The sequence below is a fragment of the Ahaetulla prasina genome, chromosome 3 (genome assembly GCF_028640845.1).
Source record: "Ahaetulla prasina isolate Xishuangbanna chromosome 3, ASM2864084v1, whole genome shotgun sequence".
NCBI lineage: Eukaryota > Metazoa > Chordata > Lepidosauria > Squamata > Colubridae > Ahaetulla > Ahaetulla prasina.
The window spans coordinates 190785256-190799169 of NC_080541.1; the positions used below are offsets into that span (position 1 = coordinate 190785256).

At 38.6% G+C, this 13914-nt stretch overlaps 1 long non-coding RNA gene across 1 annotated transcript; it reads left to right on the plus strand.

Annotated features, from left to right (window-relative positions):
- The first annotated feature begins 1217 nt into the window (after positions 1-1217).
- Positions 1218-11204, plus strand: LOC131194358 (uncharacterized). Its single transcript, XR_009154149.1, has 2 exons — positions 1218-1432; positions 10211-11204. It is a non-coding gene; the product is annotated as an uncharacterized LOC131194358 (long non-coding RNA).
- The last annotated feature ends 2710 nt before the right edge of the window (positions 11205-13914 follow it).

Below are 13914 nucleotides of genomic sequence, written 5' to 3' on the forward strand. Positions count from 1 at the left end.
TATCATTCAGTCTGTTGTGTAAATTAATGTGTATGTCAACTTTTGCTAACCTGACAAACTCCAGAGATACGTTCGATTGACATGTCTCAAAATTGTTTACAAAATAGACAATGGTTGGAAAGCTTAAAGTGTGTCTGTTGAAGGAAGTTGGTTTAGCAAAACAAAAACCAACAACAAAAAAACACTTTTATGGAGTCCTTCTATCCTATAAATCTGCCCAGATTTGTAATGCTACATCACTGTTCCATTGAACAGCATATATTAAATGTAGTGCAAACTGGGTTCTAGCATATAGTGGAGCATATATATATGTATAGTTCTCTATATACAGATGTTTGACACAAATCTATTCAACTAGTGCCACAAGCAATTTGATTTTACGTATTTCCCAAGGAGTAATACCAGAATCATAGTTGGAGTGTGGAGGAAAAAAAATCGATAGAAGGTATATAATCTAGTTCAAATTTTCAAGGAATTAATATATTTTATAGAGTGATTCAAACAGTATTTTAATTGCAGGGTTTAGTTGATCACTGATAAAACTGATCTTAAATTATGTTAGGAAAAAAAAGGATTTAGTGGTGCTTCGCGATGTATTTTATACATTTCCACTGCAGCCATAATTACTCAACATAATTTTTAGTGGCGGTGGGGAGGAGAGCGAGCAGCTCTGCGGATGAACAGCTTGTAAGGACAGTCGTGATCAGCGGCTCTTTAAACCACGGCAACTTGACATCCTCGGAGTACCACGCCGGATTCCTACTTCCCAGGCACCAAAGAAAGATCTGCAGCGTCCAGTTCGGAGGTTGCACGTCCCACCTCCAGACGGTGTTTTAAATGCAGGAAATTTCACATCCGGGAAACGAAAAGCGAGCAAAGACGTGGAATGCAAAAGGGGGAGAGGTTCCCCCCCCCTTCTTCTCCCTCCCTTCTTCTCTAATGCTATTTGAAGTAAGTAAACCCCCTCTTGAGTGGAGGTGAGGGAGGGGGGAAGCTATCTTGCCCTTCCGAGCTTTGAGAAAGTTGCATCCACAGTTGTCTCAGGTGCCAGAGAGGCAGACAGGGAAGGGGAGAGAAGCGCCGGGACTGCGGATCCGGGAAGCACCAGGAATTGTCGGGGAGGTGTTGGGGAGTGAGGGGGGGGGAGGAAATTGCACGGCTTCTACCACAGCCAATCCCGGCAGCGATCACATCAATGCAAATAGGAGCACAATGGAGCTGGCAATAAGCACACTGCAGCCAAGCTTGGAGCGGGTTGCGTTTGGCTGACGGGCCGCCGCTCCAATGGCAGGAGCTGGGGGTCTACGGGTAACCAGTGGCGGCGATGTGGGGGCGTGCCGGTGTCAGGCTAGGCTGTCCTTGCAGGGTGTCTGGGCTAAACTTCACCAAATAATAGCTGTTTGTATTTTGGCTGCTGCAGGAGCCATTTTAGGTAAGTTGTGCTCTGAACTTTTTATTGGCGCGCCGTGCGCTCGCCAGGAGCGCTCGGGGTGCACCAGCCCGGCCCGGGGACTGGCTATGAATGAACTCGGGTTGCCCGGCCAAAGCCGGCAAGGCGCTGAGAGCCAAAGAGACGGCGGTCGGTCAGTCGGCCAGCCGGCCGGCCGGCCAGTCAGGCGGCCCGAGCTCAGCGTGGAGGGGCCATGCCGAGCGCTTAATTCTCTTCTAAGGCACTGTCATGGCGTTGGGGAGGCTCTGCCCTTGGGAGCGGACCTTCGGGCCCTGGGCGTCAGGGAGGGGATGGCTCATGTGATGCCCTCTGCGCAGATTTGCTCAGCAGGAGAAGAGGAGGAGGAGAGGAGGAGGATGCCCGCCTGGACCCAGCGAGCGGCGATGCCCCTTGCAGCGCCAACCTCCTCTCTTAAAAGAACGGGGCTTCGGAGGGGGGGTGGGTGGAGGGAAGACGACCCGCAGCTCCTCCCTTGATCGTTCTCCGGGCAGGCGGGCGGAGGGCTACGGCGGCGATGGCTCCCGATGACCCTCTCACCCCCAGAAGTTATCTGCGCCTGCCCACTGCTTTGCATGGGTGGCGATAAGGAGGATGCGCCGTCCAAGCCCAGCTGCGCCTCCCTTGAGTCTGGTCCCACGCACTGCAGTTTGCTTTCCCTTTTCTCCCCCCGTCCCTCCCTCCTCCCACCCCCCTCCCTTTCAAGGCGCTCTTGGCACACGCGCGCTCACACAGACACACAAACACAGAGTCCTGCCCACCTGCCTCGGTTGCAGCTCCATCCACAGTACGTCCATGAGTCATGTGCATTCCTGCAACCATGACCAAGTTTGGTGCAATTTGGGGGCTGGAGAGAGAGAGAGAGATTTAGCATCGATAGAGAGTTGGAAACACCCCCCCCCCCCGTCCGCTCCTCTGCATTGTTTTGTGTGCTCTCCAGCGGCATTGCCGCCTTCTGCATTATGATAAGGAGAGCTGGTGCTATTTTGTAATACGGCTTGCAAACATTTTGAAAAACAAAGTGGAGATGCTGGTACTCCTGAGACTTTCAGGGCAAAAGAGCAAATTTGGATCTTGCGTGTTCTTGTATAAACTACTGTAGTGCAGTGGTGGATTATGAGACATTCCATGATAACCTCTTGTCTGGTGTCCTCCAGAATCGCCAGCCAGTGCAGCTGTTGCCCATGCTGGTTGGAAATTTTTAGAGTTCTAGTCTCAGAATATCTATTGAGGACCATGTTCATTAAACATCCCAGAATTTATGGACATTCCGCACTATACACAGGAGCCTTTGTATAGCTTTGTGCAGAAAAAGACCCCATAGACTTGGAAAAGTGACCTTGGGAACTAGTAGTTTATATAGTATGGATGTAACGTGATGGACGGTATATTGAAGTAGAGCCTTTAGTTGAGTTAAAAATGTTTCCCAATCCCTTTTTTTTAATTCATGAAATGAGATTCCAAATAATGATTTGGGAAATACTGCTGATACAAAAAAACCCCCAAATAAACCGATATTAATTGTGTATAATAAAAGCTGTGATTTTAGGATATTTTATACTTTTACAGTTTTATATTGTAACATTGCAGCCAGCAACACAATTTAAAATCTACAAAATCATCTCTCTCGGGGGTTTCTTTATATACAGAGCAAGCAAGGACATTTTCTAACCCTGAAATGATTAGAAAACAGAAACCAAGCTGCTAATGAAAGCAATTAATGAGTAGGGCTTTCTGTACTGCAATAGCAGCTGTGGACAAAACTATCATCATTGCCAGTTCCTCCTCTTTTCCTGGGTGCAAATCAGACATAGATTGTTTGTGACTTTGCAGTGATACAGAAAGCATAACAAATCTCATTAAAGTAATTTCTCATTCATTCTATTGCTGCTGTTTCCTAGTGAACCTGTAGTTGGATTACAAAGCTTTAATCATGTTGATGGTTTCTTTGGAAATATTTAATTTCTTATTCTAGTTGCTTTTTCTGATAAAGTAGTATTGATCAATAAGTTGGTTGGCCTAAACAGTATAGGAAGTTAGAGGTAAACCTGCATGCTAATATAAAGAGAAGGGATATAATCATATGAGTTACAGTTTGTGAAACCATTTTCATGTGAACCAAACCATTTTCTCTGCACTGATTTGACTTTCTGACAATTGTTCGATACCTTGAAATTGGAAAGATAGGAAACTGATGAGGCATTTTATATATATGAGATTTCTGGTTGGCTTATTGGGCAAAATAAAGCAGGTACAGTGCGTTGAATAGACTGGATATGCCACAATATTTGATCTTTAAGCTACTGATCTGTTGGAATCCTAAAATGGGACTCTCAACACTGTCAGACTATTTACTGAATCTGCACTACTATTAATCGTTTCATAGTTCCCATCACCAATCTCTTTCCACTTATGACTGTATGACTATAACTTGTTGCTGGCAATCCTTATGATTTATATTGATATATTGATCATCAATTGTGTTGTAAATGTTGTACCTTGATGAACGTATCTTTTCTTTTATGTACACTGAGAGCATATGCACCAAGACAAATTCCTTGTGTGTCCAATCACACTTGGCCAATAAAATTCTATTCTATTCTATTCTATTGTAATCATTTATGTTACTGTGAATGCCTTGGAGAACATTTACTTTACATATTTAAATTAAATAAAGGATAAAATCAATCAGTATTCTAGTAGCCTATTCTGAACTATTACTAAAAGATTGAACCAAATGATATTCTAATCCTTAGTATCTCACTATTTATGTTGTCTCCTTTCCTATTTAAAGGCATTGTGACTTTAATCTGTTCTCTTTAAGCAGCCCAGTTCACATATAGATTTTTCAGAATGTTATATGACTTTCCAGGCAAAACTTTAGAAATGCAATTTCCTGGTGGTCTCCTGTCTTAAGTACGACCAAGTTTGACCCTGCTTAGCTTTTGGGGATCACTCAGAATTTGCTAATACTGTTGGTCAAAACTGGATAAAAATATTAACTATTGTTGATGGTGCTCTAGTGACATTCTGGCAATAGAATTTTAATATTGCAGGCAGATACATTGAAATAATTTCTGGGATTATCATATCAATTATGGATTTAATTATTTTTGTAGTACCTTGCTATTAAGATCATCCTTTCATTAATATGATTTGTCTTTACTGACCGTATTTATATACTACCTTTAGGACTCTAGAAGGAATTCATTAGCAACTTCCTTTTCCTACCACCACTGATACGATGTCACGTGCAACCTCAAAAACTGCCCCATAGAACTGGAGTCTCGCTAAAATAGAATTTGAACATAGTTAAATAGTGGGAAATCCTCTTCCTATTGATAAATGCAGTTTTTCAACAGAAATGTGCTATTGGATACTACACATAGTCTTTGGATTAATTCTCTGACATGCAAAACAGCCATGGCATATTTGCTTGGAAACCAAAACAAAACATATCAGTGGATATAAAAATGCAAATCTAGTTTTCATGGTTTTGCCAGCATTTTAAGTATTTATTATTTATTATTATGTTATCATTTTTAATAGATTAAAGCCAGAAGTGAAACTATGCATTGATTGAGATTATTTCAATATCATAGAATTTATAGGATTATAGAGTTTAAAGGGACCATAAGAATAGTCTAGTCCAGCCTTCTGCAACATACAGAAAAACTGTTTAACTCATTCATAAGAGGTGCTGGCTTCTTCTTAAACATTTCCAGAGATGAACCCTTTAGTAGAGTATTCCATAGTTGTATAGATCTTAACTGTCAGGAAGTTTTCCCTTATATTTAAATCAAATCTATGTAGCTGCAAGTCATACCTGTTATTTCTGTTTCTTGTTTCTGTTGCCATAGAAAACAGTTCATGATACCTTTCCTGGACCTTCCTTTTATGTACTTTAACACAGCGAACATTTCTCCTTTGGCATTTTAATGAACATTCAAGGTCCTTCAATTGGCCATCAGAGACCAGATCCTGAAGTATCTGTGTCATCTTTTTCGGCGTTCTTTTGAACCATTTCCCACATGTCAATATTCTGTAAGTGGGATACCTGAAGTTGTATGCCAGCTGTGGTCTCACCAATCCCAACTGGAAAGAAATGATGATTTCCAGTGGTTCTTTTGATGCTTCCCAATTCCCTGCATTAGCCCTTCTAGCAGCTGTCTGACACTATTAGGTCACATTTAGCTTGTCAATAACTTCATCAAAGTCTGTCTTAGAAGTAGGCTTTTCAAGCCATGAATGTACATAAGTTGCTAATTTTTTCACCCCCAAATGTAATACCTGACATATTTCCCTCTTAAGAAACATCTTGTTCCTCTCTGCCTAGTCTTCTAGCCTGCCCAGATTAGGCTACAATGTTGTTTTGTCATCCTGAGTATTCTAGACTTTCTAATGTTATGTCATTCATAAATTGGCAAACAGTCCATCAGTGCCATCAGTCAAGTAACTAATATAAATGTTGAATAATACCGCCCCAAAAATTTATCCCTGCGGAATCTCACTAATTCCTACTTCACTTAACTGCACTTATTAGTGAGAACGCCTTTAGAACTTTGTCAGAAGCTTTGCTGAAATCAAGATTGATTATGTCCACAGTATTCGCCTTGTCCACTACAATAATTACTAAACCAAAAAAGGAAACAACGTTTGCATTACCTGATTTATTTTTTACAAAGCCATATTGGTTCTTAGTAATCATGGTATGGCTTTCAAAGTTCTTACAAATGGCTTGCTTTTTTACTGGCCCTAACATTTTTACACATTTCATGTTAGGGTCATTGGTCAAAAATACGTGAATCCTCTTTTTTTTCTATTTCCTGCAGAAAGTCACATTTGCTCCTCTTAAATCCATCACCACTCCCCAATTCTCAGGACCAGTCAAAATAATTGACAGAAATCCTGATAAACTTCTAGAGTGAATGTGATTAGAACCTAGAAATGTGGGTATTCAAATTAGCTAGAAGTTATTTTCCTATATTTTTATGGATGGGCATTCTCCTTCAATATCTTTTCAAAATGCAGCTACTTAGATGTCATATTACCTCATTACAGCAATATATCCATGATTTTCCAGATGAAACTCAGTATATGATAGCTTTATAGGACATTTGATAAATAAGTAAATTTCTGTGTAATTACTTCATTGATAGCTTTAAAGTACTGGGGCTCCTGTTTGATCGGTGATAAAAGAATGCATACAAACTGGTATGGAATTTTGCTAAAAAAACTTATTACATCTATTTGAACATTTTTATTTAAAAGTATTGAAGCTATTCTTGGCAAAATTATTTAACTTTATATTTTACTTCAGAGATTTTATTTAATTCCATATTTTACTTTAGAGATTAGTCTTGCTTTGTTCCAGCTTAATTAGACAGTTGCCAGTTTCATACATATATGAATCAGTACAAGTTGTCTATAGCATTTTCACAGCTTGGGTTTGGAAACCTCAATTAAAAATGCTGTAGAAAAGAGGAGAGGGAAAATTTGGACTACTTTGAGTTTGTACAATGAGGCAGATCAGGGAATAGGTTTGAGCCTGTTTGCTCCAGATTTAATTTGGCATAGAGGATGAGAGGTCTTGCCATTGCAAAGAAACCTGAAGTCCAGTAACTCAGCAGAATCAAGAGGCATTCCCCCATGATTATAAATATATAGGTTACAAATAAAGGAACTGTATTTTCTCTCACAAAAATGAACTAAAAAAATCTTAAAACATAATAAAGCACAGAGGAATATGGAACTTGCTTCTGTGCAGAAATGCACATTTAAATATTGTTATGCGAGCTTTATATATCAACTAAATAGTTTTGGAAATTCAGCTGAAATTATTTCAAAGATATTGTCATGGTCTCTCAATGGCTTTCTTGTCTTTTTTTTTGCTACTCCTAAGATTTTAAGCTCATCTTAAAGCGTGTATATAACCGCCCATCTTTCAACCAACTGGGAGGCTCCCAATCAAAATATATGAAATATGTATTTTAAGATGTATTTGTGCAAGATCAGTAATGAGAGTCGAACTACAAGTTCAGTGTGATTTGGAAATCAACTGCTAATTAAGCTCTCGCTTTCTACTTACTATAAAGTTACTGCCAGATTATTGGTATTAAGGTGAATGGGAATTGCACATCTGTACATTTGATTGTGTGCAGTCTTTATTTGGGCACATTTCATTTGTCTCAAAAAAATTTGCATTAGAAATATTCCAGATAAATTGTGATTTTATTGTATCTCTTAATTTACAATAGAAGAGAATATGCGTAGTTCAGGGTTGAACTGTGGAGTCCTTGATGCTCCCTGAACAGTTGTTTGTGTGCAGACATTTCATTACCTGACTAAGTGACATCATCAATGCACTCATTAGCTATGCACTACACTATTACCGTAGTTTACATAAGAATTGCAGAGATTGTGTTTTTCTCTAGTTACGTTAGCAATGTGAGCCAGTTCTTTCTGTCTTATATGAACGTCATGTTGCACCTAACATTCTTAACATTTCCTACCAATTCTGATAGTAGCTTTACAATTAGCTGTTAAGGTCAGGATCTGAAAAAAACATTTGTTTATTTGTTAGTAATGGTTTTTTCCTTGCCTTATTAGTCAATTCTACAATTTTCTATTGGGTAGGAAGTTCACCTTTGAATAGTTCTGAATTATTTCAAAATACAAGTGGGTCATGGTTTACAATGCTCATCAATACAAAAATACAATTCTTCACTTATAGAAAACTATCATATCAGAAGTAAACTAAATTTCATCTTTCCTTTCAATATATTGTTTATTTATTTACTTTCATTTTTGTGTCACATTTATATGGGCACTTACCTCACACAAAGTGATTCTGGGCAGATAAAAAAACTACTATTAAAAACATACTACAAAACCAATTAAACACAAATAAAATAGTAAAAAAAATAAAAAATAAAACTCAGGTGGGAGATTATTACACATAGTACAGCCAGAGTAATTTGCCAGGTAAGTAGTCAGATTGGATTGAATTTAGAATAAGGTAATCTGTTCCATATGTTCATATTTTAGATAAAGAATTCTCAAGTGTTGCAAATCAAGAGCATCTTTAAACCCAGACTAAAACCAAGCAAGCGTTTTTCCTGACAGCACTGAATTTCTTTTAGTCCAAAAGAAAACTGAAGAGGCAGGACCTTATGCTGTCTTAACAATCCTAATGGAAAGATGCTAAATAACCTTCATCTTTAGCCCCTGTTAAAATGAGAAAATTAGTTAAAAATTCATAAGCTGCACTCAGTTACATTTTCAGGCATTTGTTTGGTTAAACTAGCTTTCAGAATATCAGACTTTAAAAAATTCCTTATCAGCATGAGGACTAGAAGCTTATTATTTCAAAATAGCTGCTGACCTTTGCAGGTGTCCAATGGCATAAGTTGTGTACATCTATATATATAAAAGCAAAAACTACTCATGCCGTAATCATGAAATCTCCAGAACCGTAAAGCCTACAAATTTGAAATTTGCCATGTATGTTCCTCTTGGCTTCTAGGTGCTCACTAAGAAAGGATTTTTCGAAATGACCATCAGAGCATTAAATTTCCTATGTTATGATTAACATGCTCTGATGCTAAGGAGTTCTACTCCCCCCCCCACCTGAAAAGAAATCTGTTCCAAATGCAAAACATAAACAGAGGAGAGGAGTTTCACTTTCAGTTTTACTTTCACAGCAGCAACCAGGGGTAGGATAGAGGAGGCTTCTGTGGGGCAAGCTTGAGGGAGAAAAGCGGGATAGGATAGGGTAGGATAGGGTTCTGTGGGGCAAGCCTGAGGGAGAGAAGGGAGAGGAGAGGCCAATCGTAACTACTCATTAATTTTCAAGCTGTAAGTGTTGATTTATCAAGACCGATCACGTAGTTTCATAGTGAAGCACAGGTATCCAGCTAGTAAAATATATGTTTATAACCATCTGTACTCCAAATACATTGGTCCTCTGGAGAAGAATGCATCCCTGGTTATCAGGGTTTGAAAGCTGGGCTATTACTATCACTGTTACACATCAGATGTGAAATGTGAAGCTGTCTTGTATTGGAAAATACTTACATATATTGCAAGGTGTTCAGGCAGGACTAAGAATTTAGGCTGGCCAAACGTCATCCTTTCCAGGCTTTTATTTTCTGCTAAAATGCCTCCATGTGGGTTAATATTTAGACTGAAAAAATAAATGGGCCTTCCAGTTCTATTATTCTAATGATAGAATGGGAAAAGGCCATTTATACCATCAAATTCATGTAGGAATCCAATTTATGGTATTTATTATAGATGGCTGTCTAGCTCCTTCTTGAAGACATTTACTTAAAAGAGGCAACTACCTTTCTTGCTAAATGGTTCCACAGTTCAACACTGTTCAATAAGATCCAGGTGATGGGCAAGGGACATACGGGCATTTTGATGGACATGAATGGGGGGAGGCATCAGGATGGAGCCAGTGGAGAAACAAGGCTGGTGGTTCAGGCTGTGGCTCCCAGTGCAACTTTCAAGGGCTGACAGCTCCATACATGCCCTGTTGCCCTAACACCTTTGCTAGCTCTGCCCCATTGCTTCCTCCCCAGGCAGGCCTGCAAGCTCCGTTTAGCAGTTGAGACTCTGCCACCTTACTCTGTTCACTGTGCCCTTGCCTGGATCCTGGGCTAACAGTGGGAGAACTACCTGTACCCGGTACCCTATCTTGTCCTCTTAAGACTTGGTTCCCAGTGTTCTAATCCTTACTCTTCTCTGTATCTGTTCCAGTTTGTCTACTAAGTATACCCTGCTGATTAGGATCAAGTTAAGGAGAGCCGATCATTGTTTGCCTTCTTTGACTTGTCAGAAGAGAAAGGGCTGTCCAGTACTGGAATTAACACAACTATATCTCATTGCTGAATATCGGAAGAACACACATTGCTCACCAGCTACACTCAAGACTCAAGTGGAATCTCTCTTTGAAGCTCCAAGTGACAAGTGAAGGAGCCAGATCAGTGATGGTGAACCTGTTAGGCACCAAGTGCCCAAAGTGCACGTGCATGCCCAAACTGCAAGGCGCGGGCGCATGCGTGCACCCCTCATGCACGGCAGAGACCCAAAGACCAGCTGGCTAGTGGGAGGCGTGCGCGCATGCACGGCAGAGACCCGAAAGAGAGCTGGGGGGACGTGCCATAGGTTCGCCACTACTGAGCTAGATCATTCATTGTCACAAACTTGACAGCTTCTACAAAGTGTGACAAAGGAAGAATGGGATCAGCAAATTATATGGGTCTGAGGAAAGGAACTGAGAAGAACTATTCTATTTTCCATTTTAAATAGCGTTTGCCCTATAATTAGTACAGTTTGATTAAAGAAAGTAAGTTGCCTTGATCATGGTTAAATTAATCAAATGCATGGAGTATAGTCAAAGTCATCTAAAGTAGGTTGTGCTTTAAACTAAGTAGAACCTATTCTTCTGGTCAGTGCAAATGTAACCCAGCTTTCCACAACCTTTGTTTATCCAGGGTTAATTGCATAAAACAATCTGGCATCAAAAGCTTGTTTAAAAGAACCCTAAAATCTTAAAGATTCAAGCTATATATTTATCCTAAACTTTCCTACAAATAAGACAGGTGTTTGACTTTTAAGAGGTAAAATTATCTCAGGTTTGTTCATCTGTCTCCAAAAGAGTTTCTAATTCTGTATGTTTTGAATTGTGCACCTGTAAATTTTATGAATCTTTGGATGATATAAATGGAAAACATTAAAAGTGAGAAATATTGCAATTGTTGAAAAATCAATTAAAAATAATGAAGCATTTGGTGCTTTGCCCATCAAAAATATCAAGATATTAATAAAACTCTGAGATGAATGCTATAAAGTATAATATACAACACTAAATATACAGCAGCTGAAAGAATGCAGTAAGTATCGGTATTTCTAAAAATGCATATTTCGATACATGGTAAAACAATTCAGAAACAGAAAAAATAACACAATAACGTTGCATAAAAATGGTATAAAGCCAGTTTTTCAATAATAGCAATAGCAATATAGACTTCACAGTTTCACAATGCTTTACAGTCCTTTCTAAGCGGTTTACAGAGTCAGCATATTGCCCACAACAATCTGGGTTCTCATTTTCTGACCTTGGAAGGCTGGGTTGAGCCTGGTGAGATTCAAAATGCCAAATTGCAGGCAGCTAGCACTTAGCAGAAGTAGCCTGCAGTACTGCAAGCTAACTTCTGCACCACCGCGGCTGGTTTAAACAAATAGCTTAATAAAAATCAAACCATCTAAATTTGATTTATTTGAGTTTTTCATTTCTTTCAGAAATTTAGGATATTTGCAGTTACTTTAGTCACTCGTAAGGGACAGTTAACAGTGCTAAAATAGTGTATGTCAGGACAATTGAGGCTCTATCCCTTTTTAAGGCACATCATGAAAAGGAGTGGGACTTTTCTTACCCAATTATGTTTGCCATTTTGACTTCCCTATTCTGTGCTACCAACTACCTATGACCCACCTGATATAGATCAATCATGTTTATTGTAATTTATGAAAGTAGCACAACATATAGTACAAAATCAAAGGCAGAAGAGTTTATTTTTACAAAAGAGTCTGAACAGATAGATCTCAAGTTCAGGAAGATCTAATAATACTGTAGTCGATTTCTAGTTCAAAGTTCTGGATAATCCAACAATAGCACAGAGAATAAAAGGCAATTAGAACATTTTTTGCCTGTACAGCCAATTAATAAAAGAATCACTTTTATAGTATATAGTTTGAATCTGAAGATTCAGAGATTCCCTAACCCACCCACCCCCGAGATGGTCCTACTCATAACAGTCCTGTCACGTATGTTGAGAATATGAATGCATTTAATGTTTAAATTGGACTGTGAATCCAATTTTGATTTTTTTGCCCATCCATGGTCACATTGTTTATTTCAGTATGAAAATATCTCTGAAACAATAATGCAACGAGTCACAGGTTATCTAGTATACTACTAAAATTCTCCTCTGTTTGCCTCTGTGAAACCTTCAATTAGTCTAAACAGTGCATCTAAGCACTTTTTTTGAATCAATGTACCTAAAATATACTAATTTAAACAATGTGTGCAAAATCTAGGATCCATTAGTCCTGCATAATTAAAATTTCAAGAATCTTCACACCACTTATATTTACAGCATTGCCAGTCAGCTGTGATCATGTGATCATGTTTTCCAATGCTCCCTGCCAACTTTCCACAAGCAAAGTCAATGGGGAAGCCAACAGGAAGTTGCTCCTGTTCCACTGCTTTTTTGCCTTTTTTGGGGGGTTCATTCTGTTTCTCTGTTTAAGTAAGGAAAGATGACTCCATAGGTCATGGATTATCTAGTTACTTTTAATAAACTTTAGATAACCTCCCAGTATTTTCAGATGCCTAGCGAGGAAGTTTCTAATGAAAAAAATATATACTTTTTTGTGAAGAATGGTTTATGCAGTCATGAGTAGGGTCAAGGACGTTTCCTTGTGGTTATAGTAATCCAGCATATCAAGTGGTGTCAGGTTGAAGAAAAATTATATGAAATTATCTAATCCATTTTTAAAGAGTGTAAGGTTCTTGCCTTTTGTATAACTTGTAGCAGATCATACATTATTATTATCGCAGTCAGCCAGATTTTTAGACTGGATTTAGCATTTTTATCTACCTATCTTCCCAAAGACTTGGGATAGGTAGATGTTATTGTTAGATGATATAACCTGGGGACACAGATAGAAGAAAAAAACCTGGAGATGATAGACAAAATACAAAGACCTCCAAATGAAAGTAGAACAACTGTGGCAAAAGAAAGCAAAGGTAGTACCAATAGCAATAGGCATCTTGGGTGCAATCCCAAAGTTACTAGAGCATCACCTGAAAACCATTGGTATTGATAAAATTACTACCAGTCAATTATAAAATGCAGCTTTACTTGAAACATCTTATATCTTGCAATGATATCTATAACATGATGAAACTACAAAAACTACATCTGCCTATCCCTAGGAAGGACTCAATAGGTTGATAACAAATCCAGTCTGAATATCTTGTGTTAAATCTCGTGTATTTTATGCCAAGACTTTTATCAATTTGTATTCAGAAATCCATAATATTTTAACCTGCTCACTTTCAACTACTATTTCAACTGTATGTTCCCAACAAATTTTCATTACTGGTGCATGCTATTTTTTACAGATATTCCAGTAAATAATTTTGGCAACTGTGTTAGGTTATAGTCAGTCTGTATGATTTTGAGCTGAATATATGATCGACCGTTTCTTCTGTTTCTTTGCACAACCTGCACTTTGAATCATTTGATGATTTTTCAGTTCTGACTGTGATTTCATTAATTCATATACCAATAGCTTTTTCTTGAACAACCACAATCAAACCTTTAGTTTCTTTTTTTAATGTTCCAGTTATAAGCCATTGCCAGGTTTTATCTTTATCTACTTTTTCTCAATCT